Source organism: Scleropages formosus, chromosome 1 (genome assembly GCF_900964775.1).
Source record: "Scleropages formosus chromosome 1, fSclFor1.1, whole genome shotgun sequence".
Classification (NCBI taxonomy): Eukaryota; Metazoa; Chordata; class Actinopteri; order Osteoglossiformes; family Osteoglossidae; genus Scleropages; species Scleropages formosus.
In genome coordinates this window covers 6,419,070-6,440,815 of record NC_041806.1, presented here as the reverse complement: position 1 = coordinate 6,440,815, position 21,746 = coordinate 6,419,070, and positions in this window count along the sequence as shown.

Below are 21,746 nucleotides of genomic sequence, written 5' to 3'. Positions count from 1 at the left end.
TATTTCATAGAAGTTCAAGATCTCGGTTCTAGTTTAATACACACCACTTTAAAAGCAGCTAAGAATTTTTACGACAAACTGAAAAGCATACTGAAACTAGTCCGACGAGGTGATTTTTTTGCAAATTTTGCCAAAGATCTCTGTTGGAGGAACATAATTGTAGTCCTGGTAGGAAACAGGCCAACTCTCAGTCATTGCCTCAGTCTGGTCTTGATCATAAAAATTCATAGATCCATTTTACACCATTACATAAAGACAGGAAGAGCCTTAGGTGCCCATTAAGAGGAAGTGTGCTACTTGAAATGTATCATCCAGCACCTTGATCAGGAAGAACACTCTTGAGATAATAATCAGCTATTAAGGGAAGGTGGGCAGAAATTGCTTGGATTTTGCACATCATATTCCAGCTGCAGCTACAGTGTAGGCTGGAACCAAAAAAAAAAAAAAACTGGCATGTAAATATGCAAAACTAAAATGTCATCTCTAATCTGGAGGAAAACCAAGAAAGTGTTATGTCATTACACAATTGCAATAATCTAGTTTAAAGTGCAGATATGTTTCACACCTCTTTTGTGACAAATTTTATATTTATCGCGTTAGAAAATCTCTACTCTCTGATTGGTCAAATCGGCAAATCAGTCTACTGTACAAGCAGAATATCATTGCTAACCTAAGCTTAATATATAAAAGCATATTAACTGGATCCCCATTGTTACTTCTGAACTTAAAGCTGGCTAACATATGTTTTCATAAATTTATGGTTGACTATTAATGTTTATTATGCAACCATTAAAAACACTGATTACATTTGTGTTGCTTTGAGTCATTGATACTACTGGACATCATTTTTTCTTAGAAGCAGTCATGACGGTTGTGAGTTTGTCACTCCATGCGTCTGTCACCACTATAAAATAATAATTTCACAGAAATGATGAGTGAACTGTGTGATTTGAGCAGTTACTTTCATAAAATACTTTAGTGCTCAGATCAGCAATCAAATTTGCAGTCCACAGAATGAAGGATCAAGTTCTCCGCACTTGGGGAGAAAAAAAAAAAGAAAAAACTCCTACAATAAAGAAAAAACTAAATTTTCTCAGTATCGGCCAATTTTCAAAGCTAATTCATTGCCCTCACTGGAATGTGTGCAGATATATGGTTCCATTTCATGACGGTTACCTGCATTAAGAAATTTTCCGTTGCCTAGCAACCCTTTCTTGTTTGTCTGACTCAGGTATCACACCCTTTTATGAAAGTATAACGTATAGCAGACATAAAATAAACGTTTTATTGAAAACAAGTATTTAATGTTGCTTTAAGTATGTTGCCGTGTTTCCTAACAGCAGCACGGCGGCGAAGGTTGTGCTATATGTCAAACACAGGCAGATCTGAAAGGTGAGAGACACTGCATTGTGTCAGACACCTTTAGCTGTGTCTATATATACAATATTGGCCTCAAGTGCCTCGTTGTTTTACTCCGGCACTTAACTCCCACGGCTCTGGTGCTGTTATTTCCACTTCTATACCCAGACGATCTCGTTCTCTCTCTACCCTCCAGGTGCCGAAGAATCCCCACGGAACAGAAAGATCTAGTCCCAGCATCGGGGAACGCCGCTGCACCCGAGACAGACCCCAATCACCAATTCGCACCTTCTGAGAACTCCCAGAAGACATCGCTGCAGTCACACGTAATCCACCTTCACCTGCTCACGAACTTTCAGGATCACCTCCCTTTCAGGTGAACGCGAGGAGAACCTCTTAACTACGTAGAAACTTTCGGAATTTGCCGAACCAAATTCTACCCCAACTTGGAAACATGACTTTTCTGCTGTTCTTAAATGATCTTTTAAATATTTGTGCTAGGTTGCTTGTCATTAAATATAACCTCACCTACTGTGAGTCAATTTTTTAAAACTTTAATAGCTGGTAGCATAGGGGTTAGAGCTGGTTGCAGGTTCAGATCTCATCTGTGGCTGTTGTATTCTTGAGCAAAGTACTTACCCTAAATTGCTCCGGTAAAATTACCCGGCTGTGTAAATGAATAAATAATTGTACGTAACAGCATTAAAAGTCTCTTTGGAGAAAAACATCAAGTAAATGTACGTTTATTTTTTGTTCTGAAGAACTTTGGACAGTACATTAATAACAATAAAAATCTTTGTCATATGAAATTATATAGAATTATTGAAAAATATAAAAACTGTTTTGAAATGACAGTCTCGGGCCAATGTGGCTTTATTAGATGTGCCAACATCGCATCGGCAAAGTCCGTTTTCTAACAGTCAGAATCTACCATCATTTACCAGGGAAAAATGCTGGAAATAATTTATTCCTCTTCATAAAATGTAAGTAAAGGAGGTGAAATTCACTGTTTGTGGGGTGGAGGTCTGGGGCTGCTATAAGCATGGGTGGGTTGTGGATAGCATGGTAACAGTATGGTAAAAGCACGGTGCACGGCCATTCAGTGTTATCGCTGAAACGGCTAATCAAAAAATTTATTGACCTATCAAAGTGCTCCTTTTGAATTCTTCAGCAAGGTCAAAACTTTATGTACAGAGAGCACAGCATGGTACGATGAGGCCAAAAGCGTTTGTCATCCGTAGCACCTCCTGCTGTAGTACCCTTGAGCAAGGTACTTACCCTAAAATCGCTCCAGCAAAAAAACTACCCGTCTGTATAAACCGGTAAATAACTGTAAGTCGTTTTGGAGAAAAGCATCAGCTAAATGAATAAATGTAAATGTAAATGTGGTAAGAACCTGTCCTGATGAAAGTAGCGGTGTTGTAAAATGTGCGAGTTCCAGGAATTCATACCGAATATAAGCAGCGAGAAAGAAGAAACAGGGGAAAGGCGGGACAATATGATAGTCCAGCTTTCCTTACAAATAATTTCAGCGCTAGAGCAAAATCAGAAAAATGAACGGACGGTTTTCTCCGAAATGTAAATGTTTCCTATGTGTGTTTTATATCGGAATGTAATTAAACGTTTATTAGTTTCCGCCGTGGGCTTCGCATATAAAGTGAGCGAAGGTGTCCAGAAAAAGGCTTCCCGACAGATAGCGTGATCCCGTCACCCCGCTGCCCAATGTCACAAGTCACAAGAAAGGCTGCTGGACAGGAAGACAACCTGTCTGTCAGCTGGCAAAACCGCAGACTGGAGCGCGCACTCCTACGCATGACAACACGCTGGTGGCGGGCGACAGAAATAAGGGAAGGACTCTCTTGGGGCCGTCTGCCTGCAGGGGGGACGGAGAGGGAGGGACAGAGCGGAGGGGACGGAGAGGGGGGAGGATGGCCGGGAGCCGGAGGCGGAGAGGAGGACGATGTTTGTGGGGGCTGGGGGAGATGGAGGCGTGCGGCCCCTGCTCCGGCTCTCCCCCACAATGCCCACCAAAGCCCATTACCCAGCGTCGCACGCTAATTCGCCGAGCTGTGCAAGCAGCCTACGATGCCTTCCGCCAGCAGTAATGGAAGCAAATGATTTAAATTGATTTGCTTTGCTGCAGGAGGTTTCGGAGGGAGGACATACAGTAGATGGAGACTGAATTAAATATTCATTTTTTTCATACTGCACTTTTCTTCATGGCTTGGAAACAGCATAGAGGAAATAAATGGGTTTGCATTCATTACAACCAACTCTTTTTAATGTTTATTATTTTTTTTAAATTTTCTTTAATTCCTCCTTAGGTGTCTTAGTATATTTTCACATTAAGGTGCCCCTCTTGCCTCGCTTTTCCTCAATGCTTTCTTCATAATGGTGGGAAGCACTGAGGTTGGAGTATGTCAGCCGATGGTTATTTGTTACGGTCCCACAAATCAAATCACATACCCTCCACATGATACCATGCAATATGTATGATTAGTCAAGGTGACCTTGTTTTTATCCTTCCCTGAAAGTGAGTCAGGATTCATGTCACAGCATGGAAAGAGGATGAACAACTCTGTTGGGTTTTTAAAAGTGAGCCAACGTGTGTATTTCCGGGTGATCGTTCATAAGTGCTATATTTTTAGAGGCCAAAATGCTCAACGGAAACCTTCCTGGACCTGAAAAGAAGACAATTTGCTGGAGACACATTTGGCTTATTGTTTTTGCAAACATTTACTTCTTTGTTGCACTAAACGGCTTTGGAATATAAACAAAAATTTTTCACTCATCGTGGGAGTTTCGTTCTTTAACACTCCGTTCAAAACAATTACATAGTTCCTCATATAAACGACACAACAGTCAGTTGTATTAACATTAAACATGAATATTTTAATTTTTTATGTTGATCCAAAACACAAAAGCTAGCGAGTGCAGGCAGTGGCTTAACTATTAGAGGACAACACTTCCTTGACATTCTCTTCAAATATACATTAGATCCTGCTGGAAAAAAAATGAAATGATTGACTGCTAAGAAAAACAGCTTCATTTGTTAAGTAATATTCAATGATGTGACTTTTGGACAGAAGCTATTTAGTCATCTAATTAGCCATCTTGCCTTTTTTTTTTTTTTTTTTGCCGTCCCAAGAAACAGCGTCATTCCAGAAGTCTTTAACGTTGTGTTTTCCAGTGAAGAAGGCATGGAAAGAGCTCAGCAGCACAGCGTAGTGGAGTCTGCTTGAAATCAGGAGTACCTTGTTAGGGCAATGTGGCCTTGTCTGGGAAAACGTTTAGTGATATATACTGTAAATAAAGGCAGATACTGCATTTATCTTTCATCTGATTGTTTACATTTACATTTATTTATTTAGCAGATGCTTTTCTCCAAAGCAACTTCCAATGAACTCTATAGAGTGTTATCAGCCCACGCACCTTATTCACCGTGGTGACTTACACTGCTAGTTACACTACTTACACTGGGTCACTCATCCATACATCGGTGGAACACATGGGTGGAACAGCCCTCTTATCTTTTTTGGGGAGTGCAGGTGCCGCAAGCATTTAAACTCTGATACCAAGGGTATGGTATGCTATGGGTTTGATCCCCATTCTTTATGTGTAAAGTTGGAATTTTCTCCCTGTGGGTGGATGGGTCTTCTCCTACAGCACCAAGACATGTGTTTCAGGTAGACTGGTGACTGTTGTGTGTGTGTGTGTGTGTGTGTGTGTGTATACAGATGTTTCCTACTGCTAATATCAATACACACACACACACATTTTCTGAACCGCTTGTCCCATACAGGGTCGCGGGGAACCGGAGTCTACCCGGTAACACAGGGCGTAAGGCCGGAGGGGGAGGGGACACACCCCAACTCCAGTCCGTCGCAAGGCACCCCAAGCGGGACTCGAACCCCAGACCCACCAGAGAGCAGGACCCGGTCCAACCCACTGCACCACCACGCCCCCCTAATATCAATATTAATTATATATTAAAATTATTAACAACAATATTTTCAACCCTCTCAATGCAATGATTTTTGCTAGTCTTCAGTACATCACCTACTCCAGGCTGATGTACCAGGATCTGTGTTGCACAGAGCTGTACACCAAGTCTGTAAGTGTGTATCACGCAGGTATGTGTATCACAGAGGGAGTCGATTCATTTCTGAGCGGATAACACTCGGGGACAATTCAGGTTGCCTAAGTATAGTTCAGCTGAAATAAAATCCATTATTTCTTCCCACATCATAAAAAAGAAATTGCTGGACAGCTGAAAAAGCATCCTTGATCTGTCTGGTCAGGGTATGAACACCTGTGATTTCCTGTGACGGGAGGATCACCTGTATGAGTGTGGCTCAGTGCTGCGCGATACGCCTCCCGCTCATCCGCTGTGTGCTTGCAGACTGGAAAAACAACAGATGTGTGCTCAGAGGTTACCTTAGGACAAGCCTACATCTCCTCAGCACCCTTCCCCATTCCAGAGGCACACAGAGGAATGGAAAAGAAAAAGCATCAATGGCACAGCTACTCATAAAACATTCATCCAGGGGAGCCGCATAGGAGCATAATACAAACATAAACTAATGACAGCTTAAGAACAGTTTTGTTACATGTGTTCGCAAGTTGTATTTTTCAAGCTCTGAGCCGCATCGTGAAAGCATGACTAATAAAGCAGTGTGTTTCTGTTTTTTTTTTTCCTTTCTTTTTTTCAAGCTGCATATGCTCAACAGGCAATGCAGATGTCAACCTGAAAGCAGAGGAGAGAAGTCGGGAGCAGAATGTGAGAAATATTTCAAGTCGCCATGCATGAACATGCCAAAAACAGCCTTAATTTAGTGGAACCACAGGGAAACCACTTATCCCCGGCAGTCAGTACTGTCACACGGAGAGAATGGCAAGGAACCTAGGAAGATCTGGATGTAACTGACAAAGTGACAGTTCTCCAGCTGAAACAGTAAAGCATTGCCACCCTTTCCAAAAAAACACCATCCCTGTACTTAATGAGAGCCCTGCAAGGAGTCGAGGGAGAGGTAAGAATTTGTAAAAGGGGTTCCAGTAGCTTGTGGACTCTGTATAACAACCCTCGGCCTCGCCGAGGGTTTGTCAAAGCTTAACCGAGAACATTGGGATGGTATTTTTTTCTGCGACAAAAATACGATTATCATTCCTGTTTTATTTGCTGTCGATTGCCACCGTGGCATGAGTCAGACTTTTCGGTTTGCTAGGATCCAATAAGCATGACCGAAATCTGCATATTTTCCCTTGGCGAAAGCAGGAGATTCTTATGTACATAGAATCTACTCTTTAGCCACAAACAGCTGTTTTACACAGTTTTGGAAGATACATTTACAAAGCGACATACAGTTGAAGGAAAGATGAAGAGTCCAGCTGGATGGAGAAGCTGGCTTGCAGTGTAAAAGTGACATAAATAGATCTATGTAATGTAAACATTTATTATATATACACAGTTGGTTCCCGATTTACGATGGGGTAACGTTCCGTGAAACCCATAATAAGTCAAAAATATCGTTAAGTCGTAAATGCATTTAATACACCTAATACATACCTCTGCGTGACACACCGGGAGATGTAGATCACTGTCACTGCCCAGCATCAGGAGAGAGTATTGCTCCGCATATCGCTTGCCCAGGAAAAAAATCAAAATTCAAATTTCGAAGTGCGGTTTCTACCGAATGTTTATCGCCAGCTCACCACCATAAAGTCGAAAAAATCGCAAATAGAATCATCATAAATCAGGGACAACCTGTATACAGTATATACACCACTCAGCCAATGTTCTGCTGGGAAACCTTCGGTCCTGCCATTCATGTGGATGTTATTTTGACATGTACCACCTACCTAAAGATTGTTGCAGACCACGTACACCCCTCCACGGCAATGTTATTACCTGATGGCAGTGGTCTCCTTCAGCAGGATAATGTGCCCTGCCACACTGCAGAAATTGTTCAGGAATGGTTTGAGGAACATGACAAAGAGTTCAAGGCGTTAACATGGCCTCCAAATTCCCCAGATCTCCATCCGATCGAGCATCCGTGGGATGTGCAGGAAAAACAAGTCCGATCCGTGGAGGCCCCACCCCTCAACTTACAGGACTTAAAGGATCTGCTGCTAACGTCTTGGTGCCAGATACCACAGGACATCTTCAGAGGTCTTGTGGAGTCCATGTCTCGACAGGTCAGAACTGTTTTGGTTGCACGAGGGGGACCTACACAGTATTAGGCAGGTGATTTTAATGTTTTGGCTGATTGGTGTTTATATATGTATATATATTTAGGAATGCCATCAGGAATCATCGAGATTCAAATAAACCTTTATGTAGCTACTCGTGTGATGAACATCGGTTCATATGGTGGAAAGTGACAAACTGTACTTTCGAATCACGCATCTGCATCTGTGTCTCCCTTTCTGCTAATGTAATGGACACATTGTATTTTCTATGAGATGTACGTTTGGAGAAAAGCGTCTGCTAAATTAATAAATGTACATCTAAATCTATGTCGCTATCATTTGCAAATAAAATAGCGAGTCGGACGTCAAACTGCAACACACGATGGTTCCTGCATCAGCTCACCTCGCCGTCCCTCCTCCTTCGTCTCTGTGACGCGCTGAGCCGTGTCGTGTGCAACGGGGGGTGAACATCACTGCCTGGATAACAAGGTGCCATCCAAGTTCAGCCCCTTCCAAAATATACACAACACAAAGAGGTTCATACATGTTCTATGAGGCTGTGATCTAAAGTTTTCTGAAAACAAAACAGTGAAAATACCGCTTTTCAGGTTCGGGATTATGGAAAAGATAAAACATGGTAATTGTACCCCCCCCCGAAAAAAAAAAAACTGATTTAAAGGCTGCTTCTTATATCTCTCCAGCTGTTGGATGAATCAAGTAAACACAATACATTTTAAATAGATTATACATAATCTTAGCAAATCTATTTGTCCTCACTTTACAACCAGTACACAGGGCGTGTAATAAAAACGTTATCGGTCATGTTTGCCGCCCGCAGACGCTCACATCTGCATGAAGCAAAGCAAAAAGGTAAATCAAACAGCTCATGTTGCAATAGTGGGAAATCCTGTATAACAGGACCTTGTAAAGAGAGCTGGAAAGACACATAAAAGACTAAAGAAAAGCTAAGTGCATATGAATGGTGTCCTATTAAGGCAGCCAGAAACAGGACTTGCAAAAAGAATGCTCAACATGGTGGAAAAACATTCTCCGCATAAAAGATGAACAATGCTCTAAAGATCCACAATAGACTGAGTGGCTTCCACACTCTTCTAGCCTGCAATCCCATTCAGCGATAAAAATAAACACTCGGCAATAGCCATGACCTGGAAACAGCCAAGCTGGTACATGTAAGCCCATCAGCAGGCAAACAGAACACAGAACATTGGGTGTTTCCAAGCACAAATTGCTTGGGAATTAAAAAAAAAAAAAAAAACTTGTGAACAAAAGCTAGTCAAGAAAGGTATACTGTAAACAACAGGCAAAGATAAAACTAATGGGAATATTTGTTTTAATATTCTCTTTCGAAGAAAACGTGCATAATGGGATGTTGTGAGAAATGTAAGGTGTTTGAGCTTCCTAACAGAAGCTGCAGACTTAGCCCCACAATAATTATTTGTCAACTAAATTCCCGCCAGGATTTTTCCACATTTAACCCCAGAGTAAAATTAGTGTATATGGCAGAAAAGGGGAAGCAGGTGAGGACGCCAGCACTTCTCACAGAGCCAATCGCACATAATCAAGACTTCTCTGGGGTGACACTGTACGCTCAGATCCTACAGGATGCTCGTGAGCAGCATGTAAAAGTGCCAAAGACACTACAAATGTTGTATGACTATATAAGTAGTCTGTGTTTGTTTAATCATTTTAATAATTTGTTTAGTAATGGAAAAGCCTATATGCAGTGTATTGTGTTTTATACTGTGCTACGTGACACATTGACTGTACTTGAGTATCACGTGCCTGCATCCAAATCGCTGCTCCTGTTGATGTAGTGCACACATTGTATTTTCTATGAGATGTATGTCACTTCGGAGAAAAGTGTCTGCTAAATGAATAAATGTAAATGTAAATCCAACCCAATCTACACGCCAAATAAGTGCCCCGTTTAGAAAAATGTCTAGGCTTTGGGGTGGAAGCACTCCTTTAGGATAATTTCATAACTGATTCCCATGAGAAATTTGGAATGAAAGAAGCCCAAATCAGGCTGGAGAAGTTGACAGAACTCGACAGGACCTCCTGAGCAAAGTAAAATACTGCCAAGGTCCTCATCACATTCTACTCTGACATCACTCTGCTCTCTCATCAGGAGCAGCTGTCACCATGACAACCATTCTAGCTTCGCTACAATTACTGCAGGACCACCAAAGCCCACCTGCTCCCCCTCCAAGTCACCGGCATGGTCTTTACAACAGTCCCTAATGAGACTCCTTGTGCTCACAAAGTAGTCGGAGTAGAAACTATAGATCCCACCCCCATCCCACCTTATTGGATTTCTCTCTCTGTCCATATTCTCATGCTCATCTACATGTTGACATGCTTTCAAGATTTCAGGGCAACACTAAACACTGAAAAATAAACACCGTAAAACTTTGTGCAAGTGACAAAAGAGTCGCGGTGCCTATAGAATGGCACAAGCTGGCATCTGAAGGTCTTAATGCAAACACATTAAAAGGGATGTGGGATCCATCCAGTACGGTCACGCAAATTCTCTGATGAAGGTTTCCACGCTCGTTCAACCTAAGGCTGTTGTCAAGATTTGCTCCAAAAGGCACTTGTGAAAAATGTCAGGTGGACTTGCAAATTTTTTGCAACATTCTTGGACAGGAAATGGCTTTGAAAAGGTAGAGTTACACCATGAGTAACAGCATTCTGACTTAGAACAGGTACAACACAGCGAAGGAAGTGCCACAAACGAGTCATATTTCTGGATTAAAAATGACACTTAGATATGTTGTACTTGGGGGTGCGGTGGCGCAGTGGGTTGGACCACAGTCCTGCTTTCCAGTGGGTCTGGGGTTCAAGTCCCGCTTGGGGTGCCTTGCGACGGACTGGCGTCCCGTCCTGGGTGTGTCCCCTCCCCTTACGCCCTGAGTTGCCGGGTTCGGCTCCGGTTCCCCGTGACCCCGTATGGGACAAGCGGTTCTGAAAATGTGTGTGTGTGTGTGTGTGTATGTTGTACTTAAACTTCTTTTTTCCATTTCATATGGAAAAAGGTTAAAAGTCACTGTTGCCAATACCAGTTATTACACATCTTACAAAACTTTTACTTGTGACCTAAAGCAATAAAACTTTGCCTCTTTGGGGGTATGGCAATTAACAAGTTCTGATATCATCATTTCACACACACTTTCAGAACCGCTCATCCCATACGGGGTCACGGGGAACCGGAGCCTACCCGGTAACACAGGGCGTAAGGCCGGAGGGGGAGGGGACACACCCAGGACGGGACGCCAGTCCGTCGCAAGGCACCCCAAGCGGGACTCGAACCCCAGACCCACCGGAGAGCAGGACACGGTCCAACCCACTGCGCCACCGTGCCCCCTATCACTGTTCCATTCAGTTGCTATTGTTTTACAGCAATCATTGTCATCCAGTGGCTTACTAACTATCCAGCAGTTACGGAATTACTGTTGTCAAGACTAACAATCAAGTCTTTTTGGCAGAGTTCCTAAATAAGGTCCCTTGAGAAATATACCCATACACACACACACTGGCTGAAGCTGCTTGTCCCAAGGGGGGTCACGGCAAGCCAGAGCCTAACCCGGCAACACAGGGCGCATGGCGGGAAGAGGAGAGGATACACCCAGGAGAGGACACCAGTCCGTCAAGACACGCCACAGGGAACTTGAACCCCAGACCCACCAGAGAGCAGGACCTGGACAAACCCGCTGCGCCACCGCACCCCCAACTCAGCTAATCTTCCCTGCATATAATTTTTGAATCAATATTTGTCAATATTTCTTTCTTCTTCTTGTTTACAGAATGTTAATTCAAAGTGAGCAGTTGCTAGTGTAGTGGTTAGAGAAGCTGCCTTTGCACTTAAAGGTTGAACATTCAAATCCAACTTCCAGCTATAAGCACCTTCGAGCAAGGTACTTACCCTAAATTACTGTTACCTATGTTTTCCCAGGGAAACAGCTGCTAGTCAGCCCAATTAATAACTCCAAGCACAATGCAATGGCAGACACGTCCCTCAAAAGCCCGTCCGCTTATTATCGTCAAGTCAGTGCGATTATACAGGTAACTGCAGGTGAAAATTAGAGCTATTCTGTAGTGTGACCCTATTTTATGGGAAAAGCAGCCAAATGAAGTCTTGTACAGTGTGATAAGTGATGGACTGTCTCCTTGCTGAAAGGTTACTTAAGAAGTGTTAGGCGTGAGAAGGCAAAGGGTGACCTTGCCCATTAGGCAAGAGCAGTTTTTCCGAGGACAGGCCATTTGTTGGGGACTGGAACGAGGAGATAGAGGTGCTATTTAGAAATGTGAGGATCGGACAAGAGCTTGTGTGTGTGTGTGTGCAGGTGTGAGCAAGTGAGAAAAGAGCAACTCACCCTTTAGTATCATGGAGCCTTGTATAAAATCACGAAGAAAGCTGCATGGAATATCTTAACCATGCAATTTGGAGGCCAATTGGATGTGTATCATCGAGCAGTTCCAAATTAAAAATAAAACTATGAAGAAACACACACACACACTTTCTGAACTGCTTGTCCCATATGGGGTCGCGGGGAACCGGAGCCTACCCAGCAACACAGGGCGCAAGGCCGGAGGGGGAGGGGACACACCCAGGACGGGACGCCACTCCGTCACAAGGCACCCCAAGCAGGACTCGAACCCTAGACCCACCGGAAAGCAGGACTGTAGTCCAACCCACTGCGCCACCGCACCCCTGTGCCTATGAAGAAACATTAAAAGCAAAAACAAATGTTCTCTATTGTTTGATCAAAGTCTAAACTACAGCCACGTTCAGTTTTTGTAATGTGCCCATAAGTTAACAAAACTTCCACGATTGATTAGCACATTTTTCTTGGAAAAATGAGCATGTCCCCAGAATATACTTGTTTAGGATTTTTCTCCAAAGTAACAAATAATATTGCCCAAGGCAACTTACAACGCTAGATGCACTACAGTAAACTGCAGTAATTCACACACACACACACACACATTTTCAGAACCGCTTGTCCCATACAGGGTCGCGGGGAACCGGAGCCGAACCCGGTAACACAGGGCGTAAGGCCGGAGGGAGAGGGGACACACCCAGGACGGGACGCCAGTCCGTCGCAAGGCACCCCAAGCGGGACTCGAACCCCAGACCCACCGGAAAGCAGGACTGCGCCACCACACCCCCTGTAAACAGATCCATTTGAACCAAACTATATAGCTCAGGCATTCCGAAGCCCAAACGCTACCATCGGTACACACACAGACAGTCTGTAACCACTTGTCCCAAGGGGATCCACAGCAAATAAGGGCCTAACAGGGCACAAGGCTGGAGGGGGAGGGGACACACCAAGGACAGGATGCCAGTCCATTGCAAGGCACCCCAGGCAGGACTTGAACCCCAGACCCACTCAAGAGCAGGACCCGGCCAAGCCCACCATGGCACCACATCCCCTTACCCAACAGCATATAAAAACTAAATGCATTATGTCATTTTCATCTTTTTTTCTGACAAACCGATACAGTGACAAATTTAACATTTAACTTAAACTGGCTAAACTAAACTTATCTTAAACTTTTTGTGAAAGGAAACGCAGCATCAGTCCTTGATGGTCACAGAATGCTGTAAGACATTGCATCTCTGCTATTAATTGTTTAACTGGCAATTGGCTTAAGGCAGTAGATTACCTTATGAATTTAATATGTAAATCAGTCATTAACAGAGAGTTATCTCCGAAACCTGCAGGACTTAAAAAGCTGGGACTGCTCACTCCTGCTGCGAATCATGGGCCCGCATATGATTTCGGTGAGCCTTCTGTGATTGAATGAAAGACTCAGAGGAATAGGAGCAGAGCGTAGGCAGATGAATGCACTGCTGCATGTGGCTGATTGGGTCTTAATCAAAGTCCCGCTATGCAAATGCCACTATCATCTCCCTAGTTACGGGCCAGTTATTATTTCATTACCGGTTACATGAGCGCCACATGAATTCATGACTACAATAATTGTTCATTTAAAGTATATTTTTGCCTGCTTTGCCAACAGCAATCAACTCTCCAGATTTTCAATGAGCAAGAAATAGAGAAATTAATTACTAAAAACAAAGAGCCCTAACTGTTTAGGCTTGCCGGACAGTTTTAGGATTCCCTCTGATTTTTGTGCCCATGCTTAATGTACTTACATCTCACCTTGACCCAAACCCTTTCACGGTGGCTCAGACTCATAACAATTCAAGATTGTCAAAATTCTTTAAAAGTATAGCAGCGTAATACCTATTAACTGGAGGGAATAATTAAGTGGATGAATAATAGGAGACTTATCAAATATTAACTAATATGTAAAGCTGGTATGTAGCACAGGTGTTTTCAAGTAGGAGCTGCCCTTTAACATTAACTGCCTTATTTCTCTACAAGTCTCAGCCAACCGCTTGTTTTCAGGAGTCTAAAACCAGCCTTGCTAGAATAACAGTGTTTAAAAAAACTGCAAAAACACTTTCAGCTCAAAGAATTAGAAAGCAACCGTCTATATACTTATACCAGTTGCAGGTGAATTCATTGACTCAGTAAAATTTGGGATGCACTATTGCTTACATACAAGGTTCTGAAGGGTTTGACCTCTGCTTATGTATTAGAACTCATTAGTATTTATAGGCCAGAATACACTCCAGATGAGGCTTTATTGTGATATCTAGAATAAATACATCGACTGTAGGTGGCAAAACCTTCAGTTAAAGGGCACCCAAGCTGTACGTCACTCTACCACCATGTTTGAGAAGTTCCTTATGACTTAGTGTTCAGGTCCAGACCTCAGACCTTCTACTTTAGTCTAGCCACCACCTCTGACTAAACCTGTTGATGCTGCTGTGCATGTTGTGGTCAGTTTGTGTAAGGTTTCATCTCATATTGCCAGACCAGCTGGTCTAAAGTTGGGTAAGTATTCTTGAATCTGGTCAGACAAAACTAATATACTTCCCTATTTATCAAATGTTGGCATGAGCAGAAGAGTTTGAGGAACCAGGTGGCCATGGAACCCCAGAGGTTTTTGTCTCCTCTACTTGTCTGATAACTTTAGTTTCCTCTTATCTGTTGCCTTCTGGGTTTCTTCCCCACAAGCATTTTGTTAATGACATAATTTTAATAGCCCATATGCCCATCTGTAGATTCTTGATTAATCTTATATTAAGCATGCTGAGGAAACCTAGCTGGGCAGGGAGCTATTTAAAAAAAATTGGACTAAAATTGAATTGAACCTAGGTCCATTCTTTCATCTACACCCAGAGGAGGAAAAAAATTCTCTTTCTTTTGTTTTCCAGGCTTCCACTTTGACAGATCTGACAGCTGTTAAGAAATGTATCAGGGCACCAAAAAGAGGGCCCCCGAGAATATCCTGTGATGTCCATTTACTCCACAGGGTTGAAAATAGCTCCTTTCGTACCCAAGTAAACCTGAAAGAATGGCAAGCCTGTTTTCTGTTACCTGCCATAGCAGTGAGACAGATGCATGCTCTGTGCATAAATCAGAGCAGTTTGAATGGCACCGAACTGACGGTGAAAACAAGCACTAGTCCCAGGGTGCATGGAGCATGCTGCAGGAACGCATTACTGGTGTTCTTCCATTAGGCAGCTCCCTGTGCGTTGCATCATTCCTCTGTCTATTTTCTAAAACGCCATAAATAAATCATGACCTGCTTTTGGAAACCTACTCATCACAGGCCTGCACAAGCAAGCCCGTGGAATCAAGTGGGCTGTGTTTTTCTACCAAGAAGTGGAATAGTAGGAGTATGAGTCGTGCATCTCTGTGCTGGATTTCAATGAAGAGATGAGATAAAAGACCCAGGGAGGCAGTCTGATATTGCACAAGTAGCGGTGTAGCACAGATGTGAGTATTGATGTAAGAACAAGGAGAGCAGCAACCGTGTTTGAGTATCCCCAATAAGGGGTTCCCAGTACTACTCCTTCAGCTCAGCAAATTTTTGTTGAATCGAGGAACCTATGCTCCTGACTAGCTTTTCCTCTGACTGAACCAGCACATCCTTTGCATGTACTGTAGTACCCATTGGTTATTGTTGGATTGGAAACTGTTGGAAAACTTGAATCTGTCCGGGAGAGGGATCCATGCTTTACGATACTGGACGGAACAGGAGCGTGGAGCGTGCTTTGAATAGGAGCAAGAAGTAGAGGAGCCTTGACTTGCGTCTACAATGAAGTCTGAGAAGGTCCAGCTGTTTATGAGCAGAGATGAAACTCTGTTGGATCTGCACCTTTAGGTGTCAAGGAATTTGTCAAAATCCTGTATGTAAGTTTGGAATCGATGAGAAGGTCTTGCATGGTGACACATGGAGGATTCACTTGGTAAGTTGGACAGGCTTAACCTGACTAGCTCCTGATCCTAAACCTGACATCCTGAGAGGGTCTGAACCCACTACAGGAAAAGAACTGTGCTAAGGGGTATCTACAGCAAGAGGCCAATAGCAAAGAGAGACGCGCAAATATAAATAGAAATTCCAGTAAAATGTAGCTCATTTGGCAGACACAGCCAAAGACTGAATATGAGGAAAAACATTTAAACAACAAAATAATAGAGGATGTTGTTTGCACTACAAGGGGAATAAAAAAGGCTCCCGCAGGCAATTTGAGAAACACCTAAAAAAACATTAAACTCCAGTTTAACACACTGTGGAATTAAAGCAAACAGCGCTGCCAAGCAAGTTTCTCACCTCAGCTACTTCTGCTCACTTCTTATTTTAGATGCAGCGTTCATTTTTAAAGACTTTCTTTTTCGTTTCTTTTCTTAACCCACATTGCACATTTAACAAAGATGTAGACGGTAGCTGAGGTGTACCTAAGGTGACTTACACTGCTAGATACGCTACTTACAATGGGTCACTCATCCACACACCGATCGATCGATCCATACGTCGACCCATCCGTAGTCTCATATCTGGTTTCCTTCCACGTTTGTCCATCATATTTCAGATCAGATGGTACCAGAGAGCTAAACGCTCACATGAGGCGTAACACACCATCCTCTGCTCCACTGAAGGCAGACTAGTGTCCCAAAGACCCATTCATAGATACTTTCGATTTCTATTTGCTCCTAGGGAAATGACAATAAAAAGTGCCAGTGGTCAAGGGTCATGCCAGAAGGCACAAAAGACATTTTTCAAAAAACGGACCTGGTATTGGAAGGTTGGACATGGAATCACGAGAGTAGGGTAACATTTGCCCCTGTTTTGCTCTGCTCCCGGTGTAACAGTGATCTAATCCTGCGGGTAATAGTGCCATTCCGTAACGTTTAGAGAACTCATCGTGGACAGCCATCCTCGGAGAGTTAATGGCTAATCTTCATAAAAGTCATCTCTGTAAAAGTTGTCTTGTTAGCCGGCAGCAGTGACACAGCGATAATTACCCCCACAGGCACCCTGACCCCAATGACGTGACATCTGCATTGCCCTTTAAAGGACAGAGCTGTTACCTGTCACAGCAAATGAGAATGGGACAAAAAGGTCAGCCTGTTTTGCCAGTGCAATTGGGGACATTGTAGATGACCCTTAAAAAACTGGTTTGTTAAAAAAAAAAAAAAAAAATAAATAAATAAAAAATGGTGCTCCAGTGTCCCGTCCCTTTGCCTTCAAAGTGCACGGCTGCGAGAGAATAAACACGGGCTGAAAGTCCTAAAACTGAAACCAGCGTAGTTATTATTGACGTCTTATTGTCCTTGTCAGTTTGGACGTTGAGGCTTGTTTTGTGGATGAAGAACTTCGGAAGGCGGTCAAGTGAAAGGAATGAACTCTCTTATGAGCAGAAGGAACTTGGCGGGGGAGGGGCAGGTGGCAGGTATTTCTTTTTAGCTAGTCGGATTCTGCGACAATGGAGTGACGCATTAGTCGGGACAATGGCGTGGTGTTCCAGAAGCTGATTGGTGCGTAGCGGGTCACAGATCATGTAAGGGCTTGCAATCTACATCTGCTCCCTCCAAGAGAGAAGCAACAAGGAACCGGACCCTCCGCTGAAGGCTACGGCGTCGCAGCACGACACGGTGTCCGAAATAGCATCCGACATGCTCTCTGAAGGCCAGAAAGCACTTGTTCCCTGGATGAGGAACAAACCGTGAAACAGAAGTTAGTTCATTCTCTTCGATTCCAGCATCAGGACCAGAAGGACCCTTTCGGAAACGGTGGAGAGTTTCCGAACGGTACACAAACTACCCTCTCCACACCGCACTAGGGCACCGTTGCTTTGCAGGCACTCGTAAAGAGCTTGGAGTGGAATCCCCCCCTTAATTTGCGTTTCCTCTTCATTCTAGAAGTTTTCTCAAAATCTGTTCTCAATCAATCGTTCGAATCAACGTCATGCTCAAATTGTGTTCGATACGTTCAAATTCAGTCATCGCTGAGAGAGCCACTCCTGATGGAAGTGGTACATAGCACTGTTTGAGAAAGTGTTCGACAGCAGCTAGACAGCCTGTTCAAGTAGCCTTTCCTTGTGGAGACTAATTGCTTAATGTGCTGGTAAATTTTAACAGAGTAAGTTTTTCTTATACTGTAATATTAGGTCTTCAATCAGCATTACATTGTACAGTACTGCTTGAACATATGTGAACCCTATGGGGATGGTCAATATTTTTTAATAAAATATTAAAATAAACATAAAATTTAAATCATCTAAATCTGGACTACTGCAACTCTCTCCTATGTGACCTTCCTGCTACTGCCATCAAACCTCTACAGCTGATACAGAATCATGCTGCTGCACGAGTTGTGTTTCACTTGCCGAAGAGTTTGCATCTATCTCCTCTACTAATTTCGCTGGCTTCCTATAGCTGCCCGGATCAAATTTAAGAGCCTGGTTATCGTCTGCAAATGCATCAATAGAACTGCTTCCCACTATTTAGAAGACTTGATCAACCGCTACACGCCAACCAGACTGCTACGCTCTTCCACATCTACCTGCTTGGTGGTCCCGCGCACGAAAGGTAAAGCATGGAGGTTCTCAGCTCTGGCTCCGTTCTGGTGGAACAACCTCCCTCTCTCACTCAGAACTGCTGAATCTCTGCCCACATTTAAAAAGGGTCTTAAAACTCATTTCTTCCAAACCCACTTTGCCCATGATCTCCTAAGTTCATGTAAGGTGTAAATGTTCATGCACCATAACTTTAAGATCATGTCCGGATAAACCTTTACACAGCTACTCCTGTAGTGGAACGGAAAGGTGTACATGTATCTCAAAAAAAAAAAATTAGGAGGAAGGTGTTCAGATATCGTGAATATTCCGATAAAATTTTCTGCAGTTACCCGTGTGATGTACATTTGTTCACATGGCGAAAGAAACTAACTGCACTTAAGAATCACACGTCTGTATCTAAGTCTTTCTTTCTCCTAATGTAATGAACACATTGCATTTTCCATGAGATGTACGTTGCTTTGGAGAAAAGCGTCTGCTGAATTAATAAATGTAAATGTAAATCTTGAAATAACCTTAGAAAATTAATAAATTACTATGATTTACACCCTTGATTCTACTTACCTACTTGGTTTAATCAATACAACTTGGGCTTCACTTATTTTTACACCTGCGCTACTTGTGTGTTTATACTACAAACATGATTTCCTCTAAAGCAACATATGGAATTGGTCTTTACACACCTATTATGTCACATAAGAAACACCGATTCTCATTAGATAACCATTTTATGGTAAAAGCAGGGGACGCGAGGGGTTCACATACTTTCAACCATCACTGTACGTGTTGAATAACAAGCGTTTTCCTCAAAGACAACTGTTCTCAGTAGGATTCTCCCATGCCCCCTCTTGACTTTATATTAAACCTTGCGAAATGTGTGAAAACCCAATCTTTTCAAAGTGAACTTGAGCTCTCGTGTCTCACGCGGTTGTTGATGAAAGCTCAGATTACATGTTTTACCATCCCATTGCGAATCTCCAGCAGGCGCTTCCCTACGATTGGCCGTCCAGTCGGGATCTTGCAGCAGTCACCCCAGCAACAGCTCATTGTTACCATGGCTTCCTTTGACTTTTGAAAGGATAAAAGAGCAAAACAAATCACCGGTCAGGTTCTGTCCCACAGTTCATCTAGTAAATTAAACAAAAGGTTAAGAGACTGCAATTGGGGATTTTCTCATCAAGGGCTGGCTGGACGTTCTTCCTTATGTGCGTTAGATTTACTGTACAGCTCACTGGTTGGAGTACGTTGTTACCACCAACAGGTGGATGGAGCGAACCCCAATCTCCCCGAGATCTTCGCCGCTGCCGCAACGTGGTTCTGATCGTTGTTGTTTGAGATACACACACACACACACGCTTGCAACTTTTGTCTCATTTGCATCTTCATAGCTTTTGTTTCAGTCTTGCAAGAAGTAAATTTGAGACATAAACCAAGCATGCAGCGGAAAATACGTCAAGAAAATCAATATGAATCCAGAGCAGAGATACCGCATGAAGTCCTTCTCTTTACATAGAAGCCTCAGAGAAAGGAGTAGTCCCCTGTCAAGGTTTACGCTGTGTGTGTGCGCACTGATGGTCAAGTGACTTGGGACAATAGGTCCAAAGACTATGTGGCCCTCACCCCCCTCCCCCCGCTGGCCAACACGCCCCATGCCCTACTTCCCTCCATCCATCAAAGCAGGTAATACCCCAGCAGAGTCAATGATGATGTTTGGCTTTGGAGATCCAGCCATGTGAAACACATCAATAGCCACACATAGGGAAATCAATACATCACCTTAACAAGACAGCTCTTTTTTTATCAAGCCAGGGACCAAGCGGCCTCTTTCAAGTGTGCTTTCTTACGGCACCTTTACTCTGATTTAGGGATGAGGAAGCAACCTCATTCACAGCTTACTGGATGCGGAAATAAAATCATATTACTGTTAGAACAATTAAAGTGAAGTCGCCAACGTTTAAATGCCTAAACAGACTTGACTAATGAGGGTGTGCAATCAATTTATAGACTCACTGTGGGACACCCCCCCCCCCCCCCCCTTCCCCAACAGCTTGCCCCACATTACTGGAAATGCGACCGGGAGGATTTTTCGGTCAGCTATGCGTAAGAAATGAGGATTAGCCTATCTCAGAGACTCACTTCAAAGATGGGCATAAGACGAAAATATTCAGACCACCACCCAGGTCGTTTTTTTTTTTTTTTATAATTAATTTAGCTGACAGTTACGCGCAAAGCAAAATGTTGTTTGCCTACTAAGCTTTTTACAATTATGATGTCAATTATTTACCCATTTACACAGCTGGGTAATTTTAAGAGTAATTTCGAGTAAGTACTGCTCTCAAGTTTTAGGCAGGGAAGGGTTCCATCACACACACTTGTGCAAAGCGCTGGAAACACTTAATATGATAAAACATAAATCCTCCTGCTGCAATTTTATTGATACAGAAACATTGATTAGAAAGTTATGCGCAAATGTATTGCAGTAGATTCTGGCAAAATAGTCCATTTTCCAAATATGCAAATTAATTAAAACATAATTCCTACAGGGTTTCTTGTTAAAAATTTGAATAATAAATTGTCTTTAAGTGGTATGAAAATGCTATACGGGCACTTATTTTTATATTTGTTTAAAGTGTGTGTAGAGGAATAGAATACCAGAGCTTTGGGGGGGAATCAAGAATATGATTTTGCAGTGTGTTTACAGCAGAAGTCTCATTTCTCTCTGCAGCACAGGCACTCTTTGTGGTTTTTTAAAGCTCCCCACCAAAACATAGTTCTCCAGTACGCCGCAGCGCAGGAGGACGGCTGGGTATTTGCTTTCAGAGACGTGTCAGTGATACAGACCACCTGGCGGTGAGCTGTTGGGTGGGACAACCGATACAAACATCTCAGTAATCCATGGAACTAAATTTATGACACACCCTGAGATGGAGTGGCATCCTGCCCAGAGTTCCTCCTCAGTCTCACTCAATGATTCTGGGATAGGTTCTGGATCACTCTGACCCTGACAAGTACAAACGGTTAACAGAAGTAAGTCTACAGTGCTGCTCGAAAGTATGTGAACCCCTTGTGTCCCTTACTTTTACCAAGAAATGGCTATGTAACGAGAATCAGTGCTTCTCATGTGACACAACAGGTGTGTAAAGACCAATTCCATATGTTGCTTTAGAGGAAATCATGTGTGCAGTAGAAACAAGTAGTGCAGGGGTAAAAATAAGTGAAGCCCAAGTTGTATTAA